Here is a 25,196-nt window from a genome sequence, read left to right on the forward strand (position 1 = left end):
TCAGACTACACCAGGTCCAATCACATAATTGGAAATGCCACCTCACAACTTTCCCGCCGCTCCCTTGCAATGCAGGTGCAGATGGTCCAATGTTGCCAGGACATCGCCAGGGGCCTTGAACAGGTGACAGCAGCTGTGCAGAGTCTGCAGCCGACTGGCCATGGTGAAGCAGGTGGGGGGGGATGATGCCAGCAAGGGCACTTCCAGCCACAGCAGCATGTTCTTGCCCTGGTAACGGAACGCCGCCGCAGCAGCAGGCCCACTGCAGCATCACGGGCCAACAGTGTTGTGGAGGACACGGAGAGGTGACTGGGTGCGTCCGGCTGGAGGCGCCAGTGACACATTTAATTCTGCCTGCAGGGCCCTGCTGATTCAAAAAGCAAGCCCTCTACTCCTTCATGGGGCTGTATGACAGAATACAGTTCACATGTGAATAAACAATAAGAATTTATGGTCTCACGTAAATCCGACTCATGTCATTATTACATTTGTCATGCATGAGTGCAGTGTTGTGTGAGGGAAATGGGTGCACTAGAAACAGTTCATTGTGATTTGGTTGCGGCGCCTGTGTCCTTCAGCAGGATTCTCCCCGCGTGCATGAGGCACGTTTGCAGGTTGGCGGTTGTCTCCTTCCGACTCACTACCAGAGATATCCACAGGTATCCTCCGCTTGGTAGCAATGTTGTGGAGTATTGCACACACGTCCACGATGCAGCAGCAGACCTCAGGCTGGTAGTTGAGGGCCCCACCAGTCTTGTATAGGATGCAGAATCTGCTCTTTAAAAGTCCAAATGTCCGCTCAATGCAATTCCGAGTGCGAATGTGTGCAGCATTGTAACGCCGTTGCTGTGGTGTGGCAGGGTTGAGGTGTGGGGTGAGGAGGTTCTCACGGAGACCGTAGGCGCTGTCACCTGAATGAAAGGAGCAGAGGGTGAGTGCCTGTCATGCGCAGCTACATGGTCTCGATGTACTGTTTGTTGGCACCTGTACTTACCTAGAAGGTGTCCTTCGCCATAGTCTCCCCTGGCCAGACGTGTGTGCATGCCGCTGTGCCGGAATATGAAGGAGTCATGCGTGCTCCCCGGGTATTGTGCCACTATGTCAGTGATGATTGTCTTAGCGTTGCACACCATCTGGATGTTCAGTGAGTGGTAGGACTTGCGGTTCCGGTCCATGTATTCTGTCTCTGCGGGTGGGCAGATATTGATGTGGGTACAGTCAATGCATCCAATTACATGGGGGAATTGTGCTAAGTTGTAAAATTCTAGCTTGGTTTGATTCAAGTCCTGTTGGGTGGTTGGGAATTTAATGTAATGGTGTAGGCGGCTCAACATGGCATCCAGGAAACTCCTCAGGCAGTGGGACATGGTGCTCTGGGAGATCCCCCCTGCAACGGAAACTATCCACTGGAAGCTTCCGGAAGCCAGGAGTAGCAGACTGCACAGGACCTGGACATGGGTGGGCACGGCATTAGTCTTCCTCGTTGGGTGCTGCATCAGGGGGTCAAGGTCCCGGATGAGCTTTGTAATCATTGCCCCATTCAGGCGGTACTTTGAGTAGATTTCCTCCTCAGTTCGGCCCAGTAGTATGACCCGCTGGCAGAAAATTCGCTCCTGGATCCTGCGTCTGTTCCTTGCTGTAGCCTGGAGCCTTCGCCACCTAACCACCATGTAGAGTCCTGGCATTGTGATTGTCCTCATGCTCCTACTGTGTCTCCTTACGTGTGTTTGGTCAGCCAGTGGCTCATTGGAAAAAATATATATATTTTTTTTACTTCATGGTTACCACCTGGTTTGGGTTTTCCTTAATTTGCGCCTCACAAATAGAGATTTTGAGGTTTTTCGCTATTTCAAGTTCAAGTTCAAGTTCAGGAATTTGTATAGCGCACTACTCACCCAGAGGGTCTCAAGGCGCTTGAGGGAGGATGGGTGCATTATTTATCGAAAAGCCAGGTTTTTAGCTGCTTTCTGAAGGAGAGTTGGTTCTGTGTAAGGCGGAGATGAGTGGGGAGAGAATTCCAGGTTTTGGCCGCTAAGTAGGAGAAGGATCTTCCTCCCATGGTGGATCTATGGATGCGCGGAATTGCGGCAAGGGCTTGATTGGATGATCGTAGTTGGCAGGTGGGTGTGTAGAAGGACAGTCGTGTGTTGAGGCATTTGGGTCCTAGGTGATAGAGGGCCTTGTCTGCGTAGGTGAGGAGATGGAACATTATTCTCTTGTTGACGGGAAGCCAGTGGAGGTCTTTCAGGTGACCGGAAATGTGAGCTTGACGGGGGATGTCCAGTATGAGTCTGGCTGAGGCGTTTTGGATGCGTTGGAGTTTTTTCTGTAGTTTGGCTGTGGTTCCGGTGTAAAGGGTATTTCCATAATCCAGTCGGCTAGTGATCAGTGAGTGGGTGACTGTCTTTCTTGTTTCGGTGGGGATCCAACGGAATTTTTTTTTGAGCATGCGAAGGATGTTGAAGCATGAAGATGAGACGGCGTTGACTTATCTGGTCATCGAGAGGGAGGAGTCTAGGATGAAGCCCAGGTTACGTGCGTGATCTGTAGGTATGGGTGCTGTACCCAGGGCCGGGGGGCACCATGAGTCATCCCAAGCAGAGGGGGATGATCCTAAGATGAGGACTTCCGTTTTGTCCGAGTTTAGTTTTAAACGGCTGTTCTTCATCCATTCGGCTACTTCTTTCATTCCTTCGTGTAGATTGGTTTTGGCGGTGTTTGGGTCTTTGGTGAGGGAGAGGATCAGCTGGGTGTTGTCTGCTTAGGAGATGATGTTGAGGTTGTGTTATCGCCCGATGGATGCGAGGGGTCTCATGTAAACGTTGAAGAGGGTGGGACTGAGTGATGATCCTTGTGGTACGCCGCAGATGACTTCGGTGGCCTCTGATTTGAATGGGGGGAGGCGGACTCTCTGGGTTCTTCCGGCGAGGAACAAGATGATCCAGTCCAAAGCTTTTCCTTGTATTCCAACGTTGCTGAGGCGTTGTATGAGGGTGCTATGACAGACTGTGTCGAAGGCTGCGGAGAGGTCAAGTAGGATGAGGGCAACTGTTTCTCCGTTGTCCAGTAGCGTTCGGATGTCGTCTGTAGCAGCGGTGAGGGCGGTTTCGGTGCTGTGTTTGGCTCGGAAGCCGGACTGTGAGGGGTGGAGGGAGTTGTTGGATTCAAGGAAGGCGGCGAGCTGACTATTGACGGCTTTCTCAATGACTTTAGCAGGGAATGGGAGGAGTGAGATGGGGCGGTAGTTCTTAAGTTCAGAGGCGTCTGCTGTGGGTTTCTTCAGAAGGGCGCTGAGTTCGGCATGTTTCTAGCTTTCCGGGAAGGTAGCGGAGTTGAAGGAACAGTTGATGACATCGCGGAGATGGGGTGATGGAGTCTGCTTTGTTGAAGATGTGGTGGGGACATGGGTCGGTTGGTGAACCTGAGTGGATGGAGTTCATCAGGCGGATGGTGTCTACAGTAGTGATTGGGTTCCAGGCGCAAAGGTTGTGAGAGTGCTGTTTTGGTTCGGAGGTAGGTGGAGTGGTCTGTTCTTCGGATTGGTTTTCAAAGCTGTTATGTATGTCGGCGATTTTGTTGTGGAAGAAAGAGGATAAAGAGTCGCAGAGGTCTTGGGAGGGAGTGATGTCGTTGGTGCCGGCGGTGGGGTTGGTAAATTCTTTGACGATGTTGAATAGTTCCTTGCTGTTGTGGGCGTTGTTGTCGAGTCGATCCTTGAATGCTGATTCTTGGTGGATCGGATCAATTGGAGGTGTTTGCAGGTGGCGTCCTTGAAGGTGGTCAGGTTGTCAGTGGTTGGGTTTTTTCTCCAGGTTTTCTCGAGGGTGCGGCATAACTTCTTGGATTTCTTAAAGTCATCGTTGAACCAGGGGGCCTTTTTGCTGCCTTGTTTGATCTGGTGGTTTTTCAGGGGTGCTAATTCGTCAGCGCTGAGGGTGATCCATTGTGTGAGTTTGGTGGCAGCTTTGTTCGGGTCCAATGGTATGGCAGGAGGGTTTTGGTTAAGCGCTGTGAAGAGTTGGTCGGTGGTGATTTTGTTCCAGTTCCTTCGGGGAATAGGTTCTGGGGGGTTGTGGATCGTGGTCTTTTTGTAGTTGAAGTGAACGCAGCTATGGTCTGTCCAATGGAGAGCTGTGGTGTGATCGAAGGAGATGTGTTTGCTGGAGGTGAAGATAGGGTCGAGCGTGTGTCCGGCTAAGTGGGTGGGGGTGTCAACAAGTTGTTTGAGTCCGAGATTGGCCAGGTTGTCCAGAAGGGTGGTGGTGTTGCTGTCGTTTTTCTTTTCCAGGTGGAAGTTGAGGTCTCCCAGTAGAATGTAGTTCTCGGATGTGAGGGCATGTGGGCTGATGAAGTCAGTGATGTCTTCGTTGAATTGTGTGCGTGTTCCTGGTGGTCTTTGGATGAGGGTGCCTCTAAGTGTGGTCCTGGGGTCGGTGTGGATCTGGAAGTGAAGATGTTCGGCAGTCGCGAGGTTATCGTCGGAGCTGGTCGTGATTCGGATGGTGTTCTTATGGACTATGGCGATGCCTCCTCCTGTTTGGTTGGTGCGGTCTTTTCGGATGATCTTGTAAGCGTCCGGGATGGCTATGGCGATGTCGGGCGCTGATGAGGCGTTCATCCAGGTTTCTGTAAGGAAGGCGACGTCCGGCGATGTAGTGTCGAGTAGGTCCCAGAGTTCAGTGGTGTGTCTGTGGACCGGTGTTCAGCAGGATGCACTTCAGGTGGTTAGAGTCGGGCTGTGTTTGGAGGAAGTGGATTTGGTGTGGTTCCTGATGCAGGCGAACTTGCAGGAGTGGCAGGCGAATGGTCCATGGGTGTGTCCTGGGGCAGCTTTGCAGCATTGTGTTGTGCGTCTGGGGTTAAGGGCAAAGAGGATAGCGGCGTCATACGTTATGCGGGCGGAGTGGGTTTTGCGAGGACCAGGGGGTCTGGCGCTGGGCGCGGTCCAGGTGCGGACGGGCGTAGACGGGCTTACCTTTGGCGCACCTTCGGTGCGCATAGGGCGCGACCGCTGCCCGTGAACGCTGCACGCAAAAGCATCTGTCATAAGTGGATAGTGGAGGGGGGAGGGGCGAGGGAGGGTCAGCTGGGAGGCGGGAGCGGGGTGGAGATCAGGGCAGGGAGGCACAAACAACAACAACAAAATGGCAGCAAGCCAATAACGAAACAGGACTGGGGCACGATCGTCAATAGCGCGATGCAAATGGCAGTGGCGCCGGCACAATCAGGCGCAAATAAATCTGCAGGCAGCACAGCCGCACAAGTAAAAAAGTCGTACAAGCGCACCTTGGCAATCAAGCGCTACGATCAAATTAACTTCAGCAATTTAATAATTAATAATAGGCAGGCGGGGCAATCTATCGCTTTGAATTAAAATGAAATAATTATCCAGGCTGAAGCAGTGCAAGGCGAGATCGCTACGATACTAGGTGAGGCAGGGAGCAGCGTGTGGAGCGACCGCTTCTGCTGGGAGCGATATTTCATGCATTTGGTTTGCGATTATTTTGCGAATTCGCAATTTGTATCGCAGAATCATTGGGAACTCTCAATTTCCGATTTGCATAGGAGGTTCCACCTTGATTCTACGATTATCTTTGCAAATTCACAAATTATGTTTTGCGATTTCGCATTTGGGTCAGGTTTTGTTTCACGAATTGCAATTCTTGGTATTGCGATCGCAATAGCTATTTCGCAGCAATTGAGATCGCAATTTGTGTTGATGAATCTGGCTGTTAGAGTTTTGTAAAATACATATCATTTTTAACAATTTCTTCCAAAATATAATAATTGTTTTCTTTGTACAAACAATATATTGTATACATTGTATATTCAATAACATTTTTTATATATTAAAAAGTACTATGTTGGGTTTTGTTTTTTATTTATTACTCTTTTTATTTAATGCTTACATTTTTGGCACACATTTATTTTTTTAAATTGTGGACATTGTTCCCCACTATGTTTATATAATTAAATGAAATATTGAGGAAGTTTAGGGCCCGATTCACAGAATGAATTTAAGACTCAATCCTAAACTTACTACTATTTTGGTATTCACAGAATGCACTTACTACTTTTGGCATTCACAGAATGAACTTGCTACTTTTGGTATTCACAGAAGTTAGGATTTTGTCTTAAGTCTGTCTTAAGTCTGTCTTAAGTCTGTCTTAAGTTTGTCTTAAGACAAACTTAAGACAAAATCCTAACTTCTGTGAATACCAAAAGTATTAAGTTCATTCTGTGAATGCCAAAAGTAGTAAGTGCATTCTGTGAATACCAAAATAGTAGTAAGTTTAGGATTGAGTCTTAAGTTCAATCTGTGAATCGGGCCCAATATGTTTTTATTTTACATTGTTCTCCATGGGGTTTGTGTCTTTTTATGTTTATTTATGATTAACATTCGGTTTCATCTCTTCAGGTACACAACTATAAGAAATGCTTATAAATACATTTTTAAAGGGCAGGAAATGCTATATTATTATTTTTTAATGTATGCTGTTTACAGATAACAATGTTTTTTAGCCCTGAATGTTTTATACTATATTTTGTGTTGTGGTATTTAGAGTTGATATTTGTTCTCATTAATACCGATCTATTTATTTTTATTCATGTATTATGTACAATTCAATCTTATTAGTTTGCCTTGTATGCTTATGCTTTACTTAAGATTGAATAGTAAAAAAACTGAAATTATATTAGTGAATGAAAATAATGTAGTTTTTTTATAGGTTTGTATAGGGTTGTTTTTTTTGGATTGTAAGGTTAATATTAATGATTTTGCTATGAAGTTCAGGTATGGTACACCTTGATTGTTAGAGCTAGTTGGGCCAGTGGCGGCTGGTGACATTTGAAAGTGGTGAGGCGTAAAAGTACAAAATGTCCTGTGGGGAGCGAGCGTAGTGAGTGACCTCGACCGTCAATAGGGGAGTTCGGGGGGACCTCCCTCAGAAAACTTTGAAAAAACAGTGAGAAAATGGTGCATTTTCAAGCAAATTTGAGAGAGAAGGAACGTTAATAAAGCAATTGTGAACATGTAGATATGACATCAATAAAAACTTTTCATATGATAACGAGGTAGGTAGCTTTAAGTACATGGAGTGTGCAAAAACTTCCAAGAGTTGCATTGGGATCTGGTTTGCATCAACACCCAAATATATAAAAATACATACAACATGTCACATAAACTGCCTTTACTCACAAAATATTCCCCATATGATCTTTTTAATGCCACATAATTCAGTCAACCATGCCACAGAATTTCCTCTTGTATTTCCAGTACCTTAGTTACAAAGATGGTGAGTAGTTCTTGGGTCACAGAAAGTTGACTTTGATATAACATTCTATAGATATAGGAAATACGAGTTGAGAATACGTAAGTGCAGGAAGGGGTCAGTGAGTTATTGCCTGGTTTATTTGTTTTTCCAGACAGTTTGGATGCAGCTCTTCGACACTTCACAGCTCACTGTGTTTGATTGTGATTGTAACTTATGAACTGCACAGTAACAAAAGGACCTCTGTGTCAACAGAAGTAATCACTGAGCATTGCAAATAAAATACTTTTCTGTGATCTACACAGTAAACAGTCTTTGCAGCAGGCAAATTAACCCTCCGCGCATCCTTAGATGAGCCAACACTGTCACCAGACAAAACTCTAATCTTTAGTCTCACCATCAGTTGCATTAATCACCAGAGTTATCTTGCCACTTTTATTGTTTCCTGAAAACTGTTGGATACAAGGAGCTCTGCGGTGCTTTTAAAACAGCTGCACTGCTACAAAGCCCTTCTAATCCTCCTGGAAACGCCTGATGCACACTACAGTCAGCCCACCCGTGATGCAGGAGGTAATGCAGCGAGCGTTATAATTAAAGTAAAATTTTCAAAACATGCTCTATCTCTTAGACTGGCATGGCTCAAATCATGCAAAACAAAGTAACCCATATCTGACAATGACAGATTTATTGACAATTCTGAACGAAAGGGCCCTCTGCCGGCAAGCACCTCCATTCTGCGCTGCACTGTCCTATTACTTTTGATGGATTCTACATGGCTTGTGCGGGTGATTCGGGGTTTGTAAGGTGTGCCACTGATTTAGCACATGGACAGGTTTGCATACGAAGCATTTTTTCCTTAAACAAACTCTCACGTCGTCCTTGTGTACACATCAATATATCAAAGGACGGAACACCCTGGCAGGCCATGCTGCTCACTCTTAGCACTTTGTGTGGTTTACATTAAAGACACATTCCTGGTTCAATACACTGTTGTGAAGCCAGTAAGCCACCCTCTCACTTGCCAAATATCGCAGGGCACCTCACGTACCGAACTGCAACAGCAGGGTTACAAATTTGCATGTGTTACAAGAGGGCGCAATAACATTTAGGCAGAGTTGTGATGTCTGGTAGCAGCGGATTTTCGATTTTGTGCGTTGTTTGAGGTCGCGATTTTTGTGCTCACGGTGCAACTGAAAAACCTGCGTTGCTTCTTAACAGGCTGCAGAAAAAGTGCTTTTTGCAATTTATTTTTCAGGTTTGTGTGTGTGTTTTACTTTTGTGAGACTGAGTTGTCCAAAAAGGAGCCCCCACGTACGCACACACGACCTCCTGTTAACCTAAAACAGAGAGACATCACACTCAGTGGGTGTACTTCAGGGCACAAGTCCTAAAAAAAGAAATGGGGGGACGCTGCCATCACGACAGGAAATGACGTCACAAAAGGTGGCTTGCACTATCAGACTCATTGCCTTCCCTCGCTCACCCCTTAGATGCGTTTGCATCAGAGAAGCCTGCGCATGAGCAGTGTTCTGAATGGGCTCCAATCTCACCCCAGAGAGGCCAAAGAGTGAATGTGTCGCTCCATTTGCTCCAGTTATCGAGCTCCCGGTAAAATAAGTGGGGGGATGCCGTACACCCACGGGGTACCCCGACTCGAGCCCTGGTGAACTTACTTGCTATCTTATTCTTCCCACCCCTCAGGACCATAATTTCTCTGCACCAACAGCTCCAAGACGTGATTCACAAATCCATACTGTGTGACACAGGCATGGCTTCCTTCACAGTTGTGATCAAAGACACTACACATATCTGGCCTCACACACACTGCTACCCTTAGACATAGACACACAGCACAGACCACACCTCGCTCTAACTTACCAACTGCCACCCTCAGGCTAACAGCACAGATCAGGCCTCTTGCACACTATTTTAAATGGCAAATCTCACACTCACAGCACATACCCCCAGCCTCAAACACACCAATTGCAGCTGCTAGTCCTGCGCAGGTCAGGCCGCGCTCTCACAAAAAACTGTACTGTACCACACTACCTGTGCTTGCATTGCAACCAGTAGTGTGATGTGGAAGGGCTGGAGATGCAGTACTGCGGGGATCTGTAGTAGAGGCTTGATCACAAACCTGCTAAGGCCGGGCAATGGGGAGCAGTAGATCCGATCCAAGAATGATAGATGATGATTGATGATGATGAGAGATTGATTAGTCGATGAATCAATCTAATGATTTTGACTCGTGTCACGGACCGGACCGGTGTTTCACTAACTGTCTTGACTCTCCATTCCAGTCTCGACTACTGAGAGGAAGGGTGGCCGATTTGCCCAGCAACGGCACAATGGCCAATCACTGCATGGCTTAAGCCATTAGACTGATTGGCCATTGCTACGTTGGGCGCTGGGCGGGCCCTCCCACCCCTGAGGTCTGCGGTGCCAACTCCAACTTGTCATGCCTCCTCGGCTGCAGCTGCCAATCTAGATGCATAAGCTGCTCTCTTAGCCTGTCATTTTGCTCCTATTGGGATCTGTGGTTTTGGGCAACCCCACAGTCACCTTGTGATTGCTGTAGCAAAGCCACTCTGCGCATGCTGGATTCCTGGACGAGAAAAGGCAGCCGGCCAAACCCAACATGCGCACTCCACATGCACAGTGCGCGCACTCATTATTGAAATCAATGCTGCCTCCTGCCTGACAGACACTGAGTCCGAGTCCTTGTCATATGACCTGACGCCATGGCCGCACATGATGCGAGCGCGCCGCGGCCGCACGTGATATGAGCGCGCCGCTTTAAATTATTAATACAATTTCAACTTTGAAAGTTGAAATTGTATTAATAATTTAAAGCGGCACACTCGAAATGTACACAAATAATAAGTGGAGCAACGCCTCACCGCCCTGATGTAGAAACCACCACTGAGTTGGGCTTTGCTGTGTAACATGCTGTGCTCTTCTTTTTGTTTTCAGACTTAAGGTTTTATTTGGGTAAGTGACTGTTCAATTCTTGATAGCTGTGTTATTTTTTTTCAAAAATAGAGTTTAGTTTAGTAGAATACAGAACGTTGTTATGTCTGGAATCTTAGCTATGTGATGTCACCGAGGGAATCAGGCTTGGTGATGTGAAGGAAACTAGATGGTTGGGAAATGCTAGGAATACTTAAGAAATAAAGAAGAAGAGACGAAGAAACTCCGGTGTGGCGTTTTTTAAAACAAATATGGCGACGAGTGTTGATCTGGCAGGTGACAGCCATTAAGGCATTCCCACCCATGGATTCATCGATGAGAGAAAATAAAATGAGAAGGGAAGGAAGTCAGGTCCATGGCTACCACTGATTGGTAACCGAGTGACAGAATTATTAGATATGAGCCATTGCATTTATTTGAATTAGGGCTTTGTCAAGGCACAAGTCCTATAAAAAGATGTGGGGGGACTGGCAATATGCAAATTACCTCATGACGTCACATGTTGAAAGAGTCCCGGTGTCTGAAAATTACACCGGGACACTGGGGATCCAGGGGGACCGTGGCGCCAACCGTGTCCCCTGGGAGGATTCGCGCGGTGGAACAATTCACCTTAGTGCGATTGGGCAGTAGGGGGCAAGGGGGCGGGGCTTAGGTAGGCTACTTAGGAAGTTGTGGGCGGGAATTACGTTATTGGCAAGGCGGGAGGAGTGTGGCGCAGTTTGTTTGTCCCACCCACCCTCCCTCTTTTTTAATTGTATTTCTTTTCTTTATTTGTTTAAAAAAAAATACATTTGTCACGTTGAGACCGAGCCCGCAATTATCCTGAATTCCGAGGGTCACGGGCTCCCTGACCCCCCGAACTGCAGAGCGCAGTGAGGCCGACTCGGGAGACACCTGAAGAGCCCCGGGAAATGACTGGCCGAGAGAGAATTCGGAGCTGCGAAGTGAGCGGAGCGGAGCTCAAGATGGCGCCCGCTCCGTCTCTATAGGCCCGGAGAGAACCACGAACCTGGGGGGATCGCCGTCTCCGAGCTCATCCTCTCTACACTCTTCCCTTTGGAGGAGCGGCGCTGTGTCCGGCTGCCAGGGGGGCTACGGACACCAGAGACCCTCCTGGACGACTTCCGTCGAGATTGCTGGTCACTCCGTAGGCGCTGCGGAGGCCTTGAGAGCCGCAGGGCGTGGCTGGAGGCGCCGAGCTGCCCGGAGCGGAGCGGACTTACTCCGTCTCGGTCCTGAAGCTAACAGCGAGCATGCCATTGAGTCTGGACCCCCTCGGGTCCTGCGGAACATAGTGAGCGGCTGAACGACACTCGGACTGACTGCTGGAGGTTCGGCGAGATCGGTGGTTGAAGGCGGAGGCCTGACCCGAGGTCGGCGGGGCACCATTTCCTGGCGGCGATCGCTCCTTCTTCCCCCCCTCCGCTTGCTCCCAGAGACGAGGTCGCGGCTAACCACTGGACGGCCGACTGGTGAGGGAGCCCCGTGCCACTACGCTGGGTTCGGTGGACGGCCTACGGTGACACAAACCCACACCCGGCACCCAGAGACATTTTGCTGAAACCCCCTCCCTGGCTGGACGTCTGTTGAGCTCCCCACCGGAGGACACGGTCGTCATGAGGAAGCCAAAGGGAGCTAAAGGTGGCACTCAGGCCGTCTCGGACACGGAGGCTCCTGACAAAGACGACCGTCTGGATCCAGAGAGATCGGGGGGCCCTCACCTACAGCAACAATTCGATAGGATCCTCGAGGCGATCGCAGTTACACGATCGGCCTTACAACAAGACATTGCTCAGGTCGCGACGAGTTTGGGCCTGCTCAGAGCGGACCATAGTAAGCTCTCAGACAGGGTCAAAGAAGTGGAGAGCTCGGTGGGAATCTTGGAACCCACGCAAAATACCCTGGCCGCTACCATGAAAGATGCCCTATCCCGGATTGGGGACTTAGAGAGACGAGCGGAGGATGCGGAAGGGCATAACAGGAGGAATAACATCCGTGTGGTGGGCCTACCGGAGAAGATTGAAAATGGCGACATGGTGACCTATCTAGAGAATTGGCTCCGGACTGTGGTGGCGCCTGAGGGGCTCTCCTCCTTCTACACCTTGGAGCGGGCACACAGGGTGCCGGCCAAGCCTCCACAACAGGGCAGATCTCCACGTCCGGTGGTGGCGCGACTACTGCAGTTTCAGGACAAAGATCTCCTCCTCAATGCTGCCAGGCACAACGGACCGTACCAGGTCGAGAACAGTCAAGTGAACATTTTTCCAGACTACACCTACGAGACCCAGCGAAAGCGGGCCTCCTTCCTGGCGATCAAACGGGAGTTGCGGAGCGAAGGCATTCAGTACTCCCTGCTGTTTCCGGCGAAACTCCGCATCATCCCAGACGGCACGACCAAATTCTTTGAAAACCCGGAGGATGTATGCAGCTGGCTTGAGTTATACAGAGCCGGCAAAGATGGCTTTGGATCCTCCTTCCAATCCACATAGGAAGCTGGGCGTCAGCGGAGGTCTAAGAGACTTCGGAGCCGCCGTGGTAGATCGGGCAGACCCTCGACGGTGGAAACCGCGGCGGAGCGGCGAGGGGTGTTGGAGATGGTTTCCAATTTGTCTAGCTCCCAAGGCGGACCCATCGCGGAAGACTCGGAACCTGGCGGAGGTGGGGGCCAATCGGACACAGAGGACTCTGAAACTGACAGTGTGAACTTACCTGTGATTACCCCTGATTCGGCTGAAGGCCTACTAGATGGGCAGGGATGAACTCGGGTGAGCTGGTTCCAGTTGGGTGAGAGAACGTGGCGGAGGGTGGGGGGGACCCTGGCGGGAGCTGCTAGGCCATTGTTCACCGGGTGGGTTGGGGTAGCACCTTCTTCCCGACCTCCATGATCTGGAGCTCGGTCAAGTCTCGGCAGCCTTGGGACACAGTGATCCCCTATCGGCGCTCGACCCCCACTCAGCCCTTAAGGCGCACCGGCGGTGGCTACCGTCGGGTTAGTTGGGGGGGTTTCTAAGGGTACAGTTTGGATGGGAACTAGATGGCACTATTTGGGTCCTGTTCTGGGGAGGGTGGGGTGGAGTGTGAGGCACGGGGAAGTTCTGTTGTTGTTGGGGGGGGAGACTGCCATTGGTGTGAAGCTAACTGTAAAACTGTTTATATCTGAGCATTGCTGGGGGAAACTGGATGAGACACCATGGGACAATGGCTGATTTCACTAATTTGAAATGTATCACTTGGAATGTGCGGGCCTTCACACCATGTCCAGACGGCATAAGATCCTCGCTTACCTAGTGCGCAGAGGGGTACAGATTGCGCTGCTACAGGAGACACACCTTACTAAGTCAGAAGGACTGGCCCTGCAGCGTAGGTGGAGAGGGCAGGTATACTGCACCACATACTCAGCTTACGCGAGAGGGGTGTTGATCTGGGTGCGGGCCGGGGTACCCCTACAGGTTACTAAATCTGTGGTGGATCCAGAGGGACGATTCGTGGCAATTTCCGGCACATTGGGGGGCAGAGCTCTGAACATTTGTTGCATTTATGCGCCTAACGTGGACCAACTCACTTTCTTGACCGCACTGTCGGGCTCCCTGGCCCATTTCCTGTCGGGTTCCCTCTTGATATGAGGTGATTTTAATTCAGTGGTGGACGTTGATCTCGACCGATCGCATCCTCCCCTCCCGGACTCTCCAGTCCGTCGAGTAGCCAAGGGTAGGAGGGAGTGGCAGGCCCAATCGGGAATGACGGACGTTTGGCGAGCACAACACCCACGTACCCGGGACTACCCCCACTTCTCTGGCATGCATGAGCTGCATGTGCGACTGGACGGGCTGCTAGGATCGGCGGAACTAGTATCCGCGACCGTACGGTCTGAATACTTGACAAGGACCATCTCCGATCACAATCCCCTAATAGCTGATTTTCGATGGCTTCCCGGGGCCCCCGGTGTACCCACTTGGAAGCTGCGCCCCGAGATATTGGAGGACCTGGTGTTCAGGACGGACCTGGAAGACAAAATCGCTGAGTACTTCACGGTGAACGAGGGCACGGCTGGGACGAGGGCCTCAGAGTAGGATGCATTTAAAGTGGTCGTTAGGGGTTACTGCATAACCAAGAAGGTGGGAATGAGGGGGGTGATTTTAGACGACCTGGCCAGCGCTGACCGGAAACTCCGCGAGATGGAGCTTCTCCGCCCTGGCCACCCAGAACTTCAGGAACAAACCTCAGCAGCGAGGGAGGCGGTGGCTGTGGAGGTCGAGCGACTGCGTAGCTTCGACTATAAGGCTTACGTAACCAGGTCACTAACGGAGGGGGATAAATCGGGAGCGCTCCTGGCTTGGCTGGCCAACCCCATGAGACGTACCACCCCAACGATGGCAATGCGTACCGCGGAGGGAACTGTTAAAGATTAGACTGCAAAACGTCAACATTATCGGCGCCATCTTGCCCCCTTTCCAGGCCCATTCGTGCGCGTAAGCGGCAGCCATTTTGAGCACCATGGCCTCCCTGCCCCTCACTAATAGCCAGCGCGTCTCTCTCTCTCTTAACCTCGCAAGCATTCCCCCGCACGCTGACAACCCCCCCCCCCCGCTCTCTCATGCCTTGGGTCATAAACCCCTCTCCAGCGCAGCTTCACCACGGAACCCCATCCTGTTCCCAGCGCGACACCTCCCTTCATTCCTTTCATGGCCTCAAACCCTTTTGATGCAAACCCCCTTTTCCTGTGTCCCCGTTTGTCTTCCTCGTTCCCAGGCTGCCACCTGACCCTGCGGATACTGTTTATTACCCCGTACAGTAGGAAGCTTCCCCTCCCCATCAAAAGACCCCCGAACCGATCAAAGCCCCCACCCCATGAGATCCGATCAACCCCACGCATTCCGTGAATCGGCGGAATGCCCTGCTGTGCGACCACCATCACCTGTTGTGACCGGGGTGGGGAATCCAACTGTAAATGTATGTGGGAACGGGTCTGGAGGGGAGATTCCGAGGATGTTCTTTCAAGTATTAAAATATTACGAGAATGTGTTATGTGCAATAAAGGTCGTAAACTCTAGTATAAGAGGCCCGGCCTCAGAGATGTGGTTAGAGCACCTCGTGACGATACTTGCTGTCTGAATTGATGTGTTCTCCTCCGGAGAGAATAAAATCCTCGTTTCCCGCCTTCCAGTCTCCAGCGCCTGCTTCTTCATTGATTAATATTGGTGGGTCATAGAGGCGATACCGCCGGGCAACATAAAAGGGTCTTTGGTTACCGGTTGTCTTTGAAACCCTTTTTAACAATTGGCGTCCCAAACGTGGGGCCCATCAGCGACTCGTGGATCCAGTGAGAGAGGTCCTGACGACAGAGTGAACGACTGCAACGATCGGAAGGTACCCTGTCCGATAGACCCTCGTCTGACAGCCGATCATCCGAACTTCACTGGTTCCGAACAGACCTCTCTCGAGTGATCTGCGGTCCTGACTGGGAACCATCAGGAGTGCCACGAGAAGTGCGAAGAGAAGAGGACGATCGGGCGCTGGATTCGGAAGACGAGAAACTGTCCATGCGGTCCGGGTAAGGTCGTGTAAACACGACGAATTGCGAAAGTGATAGATAATTGAAAGAAATTGATAATTGTTGTGAAAATACTAGTATTACTCTTTGTTAATTTATTGGAGATTCACTGTCTACAAACGGAGAAACAACAGGCTCTCCCTTTATAAACAGCGAAGGATAGGTACGCACCCGTCGGACCTATTTTTCTCCCCCACTGAACAATTGCCCCTTCGCCCCATTGATTAACTGTTATAGATTGTTTTCTGGAGATTCTCTGTCTGAAAACAGGGAAGATTAGGTCCCCTCTTTACAGATAGTGAAAGGGTAGGTGACGCGAACCTTTGCGAGCCTACTTATTCTCCCCATTGACCATATTGATTTTTTATTTTTGACCTAACGTTGATTGATTGCTCAGAATTGGTTCATGAGGTATTCACTACGTGCAAACAACGTAGAATAGAAATATTCTGTCTAGTCTTTGCGCGCAGTGATAAGATAGGTAGTGCTGATTATTATCCCATTGTGATCCGTCATGCCTGTCTTCTCCCCACTGGTCAGTAGCCTGTTTAACCCGGACCGCTTATTAGAGATGAACCATCCGGCTCCGCTGGAGGGCACCCCTAATAAGGACATGTTCACAAAGCATGGATTAGTCGCTATAGCCTATAGCCAACTGTGGCATAAATATACGAAAAAGGATCGAGAAAGTCAGTGGCCACTGATAGGATCCTTCGAAGACGATAGAATAATCACACTAGAAACAGCTCTTGGTAAAAACAAGACGACGTCCACTATGCTTGACAGCTTCGGCATGTGGCGAAAAGAAGCCGAACAACGCAAAAAGAGAACTGAGAGTAGGTTGGGAAAAGAGCTGCGGAAAGCAGCCCACCTAGCAGCCCAGAAATTAGAGAAAGAGATAAAAGAAAGAGAGGATACCAAACAGAAGCTAGAAATAGAAACATCAAGCCAGTGCCTGGTTAGAACTCCCTCCACGCTCTACCCTGATTTGCACTCGAAACAGCGAACCAACGATGATCTGCTGCTAGGTCCTCCGATCATCCACATGCCCCCTCCATATGCCCCTTCCCAACCCTTAGCCCAACACCCACTATCCCCAGGTACCAGCGAGAGCAGCCCCGCGGCTTCAGCCCCCATGGCCTCCGTGCCGGCTGAACTCCTCGTATTAGATGTTACGCAAACGACAACGCCGGGCGACCCAGAAGCCCGAAGGGTTGGTCCTGTTAGAGCATATAGACTAAGCAAACATGAACGAGCAGGGGTCGATAAGATAGCGAAGATACTGGTAGAGAAGAGGGAGGATGAAGAATCCGTCATGGATGTGTTTAATTCTTATACTGGGAGTCACAGACGACACTTTACTGTACAACTGTGTTACCACGTCTTAAACGCATACGAGGACCGATATCAAGAAAAAGGTCCACAGAGCCTAACGACTCTGTACCGGAAGGTTGATATCGGGGATGAGAGTGAGAGTGATGTGACGGACCTCCTTACGCGTACGCTTGAGGTTTTCCGCCACCTCACTGAACAAAAGCCAAAAACCGAATCCACTACCTCCGTAGCAATCAACCCACAAACTGAACGACCTAACACTATGATGCCGATACGAGAGGCTGCCCCTTACTGGGTTCCTCCACGAGGTGAAGGGACTCACGATGATGCAAACAACAAAGACGCAAAGGGAAGGGTAGTGTACAATTGGGTCTACCAACCATGGGACCGGCAAGAGATTCTGACCTTCCGGAAATCTCTGCCAGACCTACGTAAAAACCCCACCGCCTTCTATACTGAGTTGGGTACGGCCCTAGGATCGACGATTATGACTCTAGCCGACATCGACTTGTTTTTCGGGTTATGTCTGCCAGCTGATGTGTGGAAGCAAATCCGGAAAGTCGACCACACTGAGCTGTTTGGACATAACTGGTCACAACTTGATGGCATAGATAGACAACGAGAACCCGGACAAAAGCCTTTAAAAGCCATTTTGGACCTCCCGGATAAAATTGTGCAGAAATTAAAAACCATGATCCCAGAAAAGAAAGTGGACTGGTCGATAGTAACGGCTTGTCGCCAGAAACCCCAGGAAGATGTATCGGAATACTTCTCCCGGTTTGAAACGGTGTTCTCCGATTACAGCGGCCAGGACCTGACCACTGCAACCGGACACCATCTGTTTGTCCAGAATTACGTTAAGGGCTTATCACCTGAGGTCTCGCAGAAACTGCAGGCCAGTGAAAGTAGTTGGGCAGCCTCCAAACCTACGGCTATCCTTCAGATGGCCCAATATTATGAACATCAGAAAAACGAAAACGACAGAACTACAGAGAGAAAGAAGAAAGAATTAAAGGAGAGGGTGATGATAGCACAACTGCAAGGGGTTACTCTGGGACGAGACCAATACCGGGGAAACCATCAGATGAACGTCCCTAAAACGGCACCTCCCAAAGACCGTGCTTCAACTCCCCACATTGGACGTACAGACATTAGGGAAGACCAGTGTGCCTTCTGTAAAGGATCAGGCCACTGGAAATCACAGTGCCCGGTTCTTTTGGAACTTACCAGAAATAGGGATCCTAGAGATTCAGCAAACGAACCAAGAAATAGGGGACCACAGCGAGGGCCCCCAAACAACGCAACTAATGATAGATCCAGTAGACCGAACACATTTGATCGACCCCGACAAAACCAATGCCAGCAATCTGACTACGATGACGTTCATGACTTTGCATAGGACTGCCTAGGGCAAGGGAGGGATCCAGTCGAGCTCCATGTTGACCAGCAAGGCCCTTATGTCACTGCTAAGGTCTTGGGTACAAAGTCACCATTCCTGGTAGACACTGGCGCAACACGTAGTGCATTATCTAAACGACTGATTCCAAGGGCACCCTTGTCTGGCTTACTAATAACATCGACAGGTTTCGATGGGACGCCCTCCACTAACCCTTTGTCCGCCCCAATCCTCTTTGACTTAGAAAACAACACCACTGACACCACGTTTTTACTCTCCTCCAATAGCCCTGACGCAATTATGGGACTCGACCTATTGAAACACTTCCGAGCAACGATTAGATGTTCTCAAGATGGAGTCCGAGTTTTTCTTTACGACAATCCTGTTCTGCTTAGACAGTGCCCCCCCAGGCACATGTTTTCCATCACCGACGCCGACACTTCCCTGCTCGACACTCTGCCTCCGTATCTGTGGGCCAAAACGGATTCGGATGTAGGGCGCATGATGATCGACCCAGTACACATCACTGTTCGACCAGATGCAACACTCCCAAAACTTCCACAATATCGAATATCACCCGAGGGCGAGAAGGCATTGGTAGAAATCATCCAATCACTGATAGACGCAGGAGTGGTAGAGGAAGTAGTTAGCAACATTTGCAACAGCCCAATCTTGCCCATCATTAAGAAACAGGGAGAAGGAGATGAGAAAGCATACCGCTTCATCATTGACCTTCGAGAGATCAACAAAGTGGTGGTACCCCAGTACCCTGTGGTCTCAGACATTACCACCATCCTGACTTTGATTCCCTCCACTGCCACCACCTTCACTGTCATTGACCTCAAAAATGCATTCTTTTCTATCCCCATCCACCCAGACAGCCGATATCTCTTCGGCTTCACCCTAAAAGCCCGCTCATATAGGTTCTGCCGAGCACCCCAGGGCTACACAGAAAGCCCTAGCATCTACAGCCAGGCCCTCAAGAGACAACTGGATCAAGTCCAGTTACCCGATGGAGTGGTATTAGTACAATATGTCGACGACATCCTCTTGGCAGCCGACACCACTCCACTAGCTGTCACAGCCACCATTCAACTCCTGCATTTCCTTGCAGGAAATGGCCACAAGGTCTCTAAGAAGAAGTTGCAATTCTGCCAACCCCAGGTCACTTACCTAGGCCACCTTTTGTCCAAAGACGGAAGGAAACTGACTCCTGACCGGATCCAAACCATTCTCGACACCCCCGTCCCTAAGACCCAGAAACAGGTCCGCTCCCTACTAGGCCTCACCTCCTTCTGCCGACAGTGGCTGCCCAACTTTAGCCTCGTAGTAAAACCACTGCTTTCATTGTTAGCAAAGGACGTCCCTCTCCCACTCCCTTGGACCCCTGAGTGTCAGGCTTCTTTCGTGCAACTACGAGATGCCCTCTGCTCAGCCCCTGTGTTGGGTACCCCCGATTACACAAAGCCCTTCTCCCTTTACACCCATGAGAGGGAGGGGTGCGCTTTATCTGTCCTGACCCAGTCCATTGGCCCAAAGCAACGACCATGCGCTTACTTCTCAGCCACTCTTGACCCCGTAGCCAGAGCCCTGCCTGCTTGCCTTCGAGCCGTAGCTGCTGCCGCGATCTCTATCCGACAGAGTGAGGGGATCGTGCTCTCGAATTCCCTCACAGTACTGGTACCCCATGCAGTTGACACCCTCCTAAACCAAACCAAAACGCAACACCTGACAAGTGCACGACTGACAGGGTACGAACTGACTCTGCTCGCACCCCACATCACACTGAAGAGATGCACCACACTGAACCCAGCAACCCTGTTGCCCTTACCAGAAAACGATCCCAATGCGCACCCTGTACACGACTGTGTGACCCTCACAGACGAACAGACCAGAAGTAGGGTTGACCTCAGAGACACGGCTTTCCCCGACCCCGATGGAGAGCTGTGGGTGGACGGTTCTTGCATCAAGCTCCCCGATGGCACCACTTCGGCCGCCTATGCAGTCACCACGGCTCGAACTGTAGTCGAGACAGCCCGCATAACGCAACGATCTGCCCAGGCAGCGGAACTGATTGCCCTGACACGAGCCTGTATTCTAGCAGCAGGTACCACAGCAAACATTTACACCGACAGCCAGTATGCCTTCGGGGTGGTTCACCATTTCGGGCTCCTTTGGAGGGAGAGGGGATTCTTGACCTCACACGGCACCCCCATTTTGCACGGGGACCTAGTCTCCGCCTTGATCGAAGCCGTCCTTCTCCCCAAAAAGCTTGCAGTCATCAAATGCCAGGCACACAAAAAGGTGACAGACATTATTGGACAGGGAAATGCACTAGCCGACCTCACTGCCCGAGCGACAGCTGAAAATAGGACGACAACACGCATGTACATGACCAGGTCACAAGCAGAAAAATGGACTGACGCTAGGGACACTATCAGAGACATTCAAATGGCTAGCACACAACACGAACTGACTGAATGGACACGGGTGGGATTGAAAGATGACGAAGGCTGCTGGCGGACAAAAGACACAGACAAATGGTTGCTACCTGACTCGTATCTGATTCCCATACTGACTATGGCGCACTCCCCTGCCCACATAGGATCAGCCCCCATGATTGAACTTGTCTCCAGAGTTTGGCACAATGATAAGATCACAGAGTCCGCCAAACGCTTGGTCCAACAGTGTTTGATATGCCTGCAACACAATCCCGGGAAAGGAACTGTAGTACCCCGGGGAGGGTTTGGGGTCCCAAATCACCCGTTTGAAGTCCTGCAGATGGACTACATCCAACTAGACAGATGTCAAGGCCTGAAATATGTACTTGTGGTGGTATGCGCATTTAGCAAATGGGTGGAAGCATATCCAACCCGTGACAACACTGCTATGGCCACAGCAAAGGTACTGTTAAAGGAGTTTTTTCCCCGTTACGGCCTTTGTCGAATTTTGTGGAGCGACAATGGCCCCCACTTCGTAGCCGAAGTTATCCAACTCATTTTGAAGGGGTTGGGTGTAAAACAAAAGTTCCACGCAGTCTTCCACCCCCAATCTGCTGGACTAGTTGAACGACATAACGCCACACTGAAACTAAAATTGGCCAAAATAGTAGCTACCACAGGACTGAAATGGCCAGACGCACTCCCCCTGGCATTGCTCTCAATGCGTTCCACCCCCACCAAACACCACTTGACACCATACGAGGTTGTGTTCGGCCGGCCTATGAATGTTTGGTCTGCGCCGAAACCAACTTCCATTCATGACGTCCCGGACGTCCTAATGTCTGATTACTTATGCCAGTTGACTAAAACACTGTCTGTTATCCATCAACAGGTGCTGCATGCCATCCCTGACGCTTCCAGGGGTCCCGGACACACCATCCAACCTGGGGACTTCGTCCTGATCCGGAACTTCCAGCGTGCCAAGAGTCTGGAACCCCGGTGGACGGGCCCCTGGCAAGTCCTCATCACCACCCGAACAGCACTCCGGGTGGAGGGAAAACGCAACTGGCTGCATGCACACCACTGCAAGAAGATCTCCTCGACCCTGACCTCGACCGAAACCATCAACAGTCAAGAAGAGCTCCTGAACAAGGACCGACCGTCACTATCCTGCTATCCCGATACCGAAACACTTGAACTTTCAAAATTCTCTGATCCCACAGTGCCATCAAGAGAAGGGTATTTCCTGCGTCGAAAGGAGGGAGTTACGGCTAAGTAGACCACAGACTGAGTTAAATCTCAGAACGGTGACCTAAACACTACCGAGGGTTACCCGGAGAGAAGCAAAGCAAAGTCTGTGGTTCTGCCCGCTACCGAGCCCCTTGAAGATGATGGAAGCGCCAGATAAGAAGATGATGGAAGCGCCAAATAAGAAGATGATGAAGGAAACAGGAAATACCCACCGCAGGAACCCAAAAGCAGACAGACTCCATAGCCCAAAGACTATTGCGCTCTTCATCACAATCCTCTTCTGCTTTCTCCTCATGACCACACTCTGGATTGTGGAAGAAAATGCACCTGCTCACGAAACATTCCTGACCACTGTCCAGCCTACCACCATGAAGGAACATTATCTGATCTCGCTCTCTCCCCAACTCAGAGAGAGGCGAAAGGAATTTTGGAATAACTCCTTCGTACAACTACTTCACCAGCACAACCTTGCCACCAATGCCACCAACTGTTGGATCTGTGGGTTGCTACCCCACGCCACTGGACACTCGATACCATTCATCCCTTCACCTTTCTCAGTTCACGGTTCCTGTCTTGCCTGGCTGATGCTTCTGCAAGAAAGCTTTAAGGACAATGCCACCTCCAGCAAAACGGTAACGCATTTCTACCACGGGGTCTGGCGGAACAGAACAAAGACACACTTCTGCCCGCAGACCAACAACAACACCATCCACTTGGACATCCCTGCTAAAGAACAAGTTGAAATGCAAGTGTTCAATAATCCAACCAGAACCACCTTCTCCTACCTGCGAAAACGAACGGCTGCCACTCTGACTGTGGCCCTGTCAGTCATCAACGTCACTGGCCACATGTGCATGGAAGGGCTTGGGACTCAGCTGGTAGGCCACAGTGCCTGCCGGTTTTCCAGAACTCTGGACTCCATCGACCCGCCTTCCTTTGTGGCATCTCCAAACACGTATTTCGTCTGCGGCACAAAGGCTTACACCTGGCTCCCCAAAGGCTGGGGGGGCACTTGTTTCATTTCCTTCATTCTTCCTCCGACATATGTGGCACCAGCAAATCATCACAGACAAAAACGAGCCAAGGACATCGAACAAGCCGATTCAACAGGAGCGCAATTCATCGATGCTATGAAAGGACTGGTCCCCCTCTGGGGCCCGATGGCAAACAGCCGTGCCATCCGACATCTGACTCAGGCAGTTGAGACAACAATGAACATCACGGCTGGTATCCTTGCTAACAACACCGCTGAACTTCAAGCGGTCCGCTTGGTGGCTCTCCAGAACCGCCTTGTCCTGGATGTGGTTCTTGCGGACCGTGGTGGAGCATGCCGCATCATTGGGTCCAGCTGCTGTACATACATACCGGACAACTCACCCTCAGTGTACAAAGCCATCGAACATCTCCACAGACTCTCTTCAGAAGTACACCAGGAACAAGAAGAATGGTCGCTTGGTGGTTGGTTCTGGAACACCGTTAAGAACTGGGGTTGGAGACTGTTCACCATTATCCTGATTCCTGTAGTTGTGATATGCGGTCTATGCTTAGGAATTCAATGTCTGCCACCTCTGTGTTCATTATGTGCAAATTGTATTTGCCCTAAGACTGTGGACTTTGAAAACGAACGTATGAGAGCAATATATGATGCCGAGGTTAGGAATTTGATGAAGATTGACATTGAGTAAGCAAGTTGGCTAAGATATGTTGAAAAGGGAGGACTGTTAAAGATTAGACTGCAAAACGTCAACATTATCGGCGCCATCTTGCCCCCTTTCCAGGCCCATTCGTGCGCGTAAGCGGCAGCCATTTTGAGCACCATGGCCTCCCTGCCCCTCACTAATAGCCAGCGCGTCTCTCTCTCTCTTAACCTCGCAAGCATTCCCCCGCACGCTGACAACCCCCCCCCCCCGCTCTCTCATGCCTTGGGTCATAAACCCCTCTCCAGCGCAGCTTCACCACGGAACCCCATCCTGTTCCCAGCGCGACACCTCCCTTCATTCCTTTCATGGCCTCAAACCCTTTTGATGCAAACCCCCTTTTCCTGTGTCCCCGTTTGTCTTCCTCGTTCCCAGGCTGCCACCTGACCCTGCGGATACTGTTTATTACCCCGTACAGTAGGAAGCTTCCCCTCCCCATCAAAAGACCCCCGAACCGATCAAAGCCCCCACCCCATGAGATCCGATCAACCCCACGCATTCCGTGAATCGGCGGAATGCCCTGCTGTGCGACCACCATCACCTGTTGTGACCGGGGTGGGGAATCCAACTGTAAATGTATGTGGGAACGGGTCTGGAGGGGAGATTCCGAGGATGTTCTTTCAAGTATTAAAATATTACGAGAATGTGTTATGTGCAATAAAGGTCGTAAACTCTAGTATAAGAGGCCCGGCCTCAGAGATGTGGTTAGAGCACCTCGTGACGATACTTGCTGTCTGAATTGATGTGTTCTCCTCCGGAGAGAATAAAATCCTCGTTTCCCGCCTTCCAGTCTCCAGCGCCTGCTTCTTCATTGATTAATATTGGTGGGTCATAGAGGCGATACCGCCGGGCAACATAAAAGGGTCTTTGGTTACCGGTTGTCTTTGAAACCCTTTTTAACAGAACCAACGTATGCACTCAGTCAGAGATTCTTGATTGTTATCTGCGTTACTGTGAAAGGTTGTACGGCAGTAGACTAACACAAGACACTGCCCAGATTGATGAATACTTGCAGGGTTTGTCGATCCCCGCACTAGAGCCTGAACAAGCGAAAGACCTGGGGAAAGAAGTAGAGCTAGGGGAAATCTGCAACGCCATAAAGGGGATGGCGAGAAACAAGACTCCGGGCCTCGAGGGACTCCCGGTGGAGTTTTACTCCACCTACATAGACCTCCTGGCTCCCCGGTTATTGGTGGTGTATATGGACCATGGTACTGTATGCTTCGGCGATGGCCAGAGTGAGGTCAGGCCCACTGATCTCCCAACAGTACTCAGTGGAACGAG

The 25,196-nt window shown here is 50.3% G+C and overlaps 1 pseudogene; it reads right to left on the bottom strand.

Annotated features, from left to right (window-relative positions):
- Positions 1-396: 396 nt before the first annotated feature.
- LOC147724955 (uncharacterized) overlaps positions 397-25,196 on the bottom strand; it is a 44,223-nt pseudogene continuing 19,423 nt past the window's right edge.

Source organism: Lissotriton vulgaris, chromosome 4_1 (assembly GCF_964263255.1).
Source record: "Lissotriton vulgaris chromosome 4_1, aLisVul1.2, whole genome shotgun sequence".
Lineage (NCBI taxonomy): Eukaryota > Metazoa > Chordata > Amphibia > Caudata > Salamandridae > Lissotriton > Lissotriton vulgaris.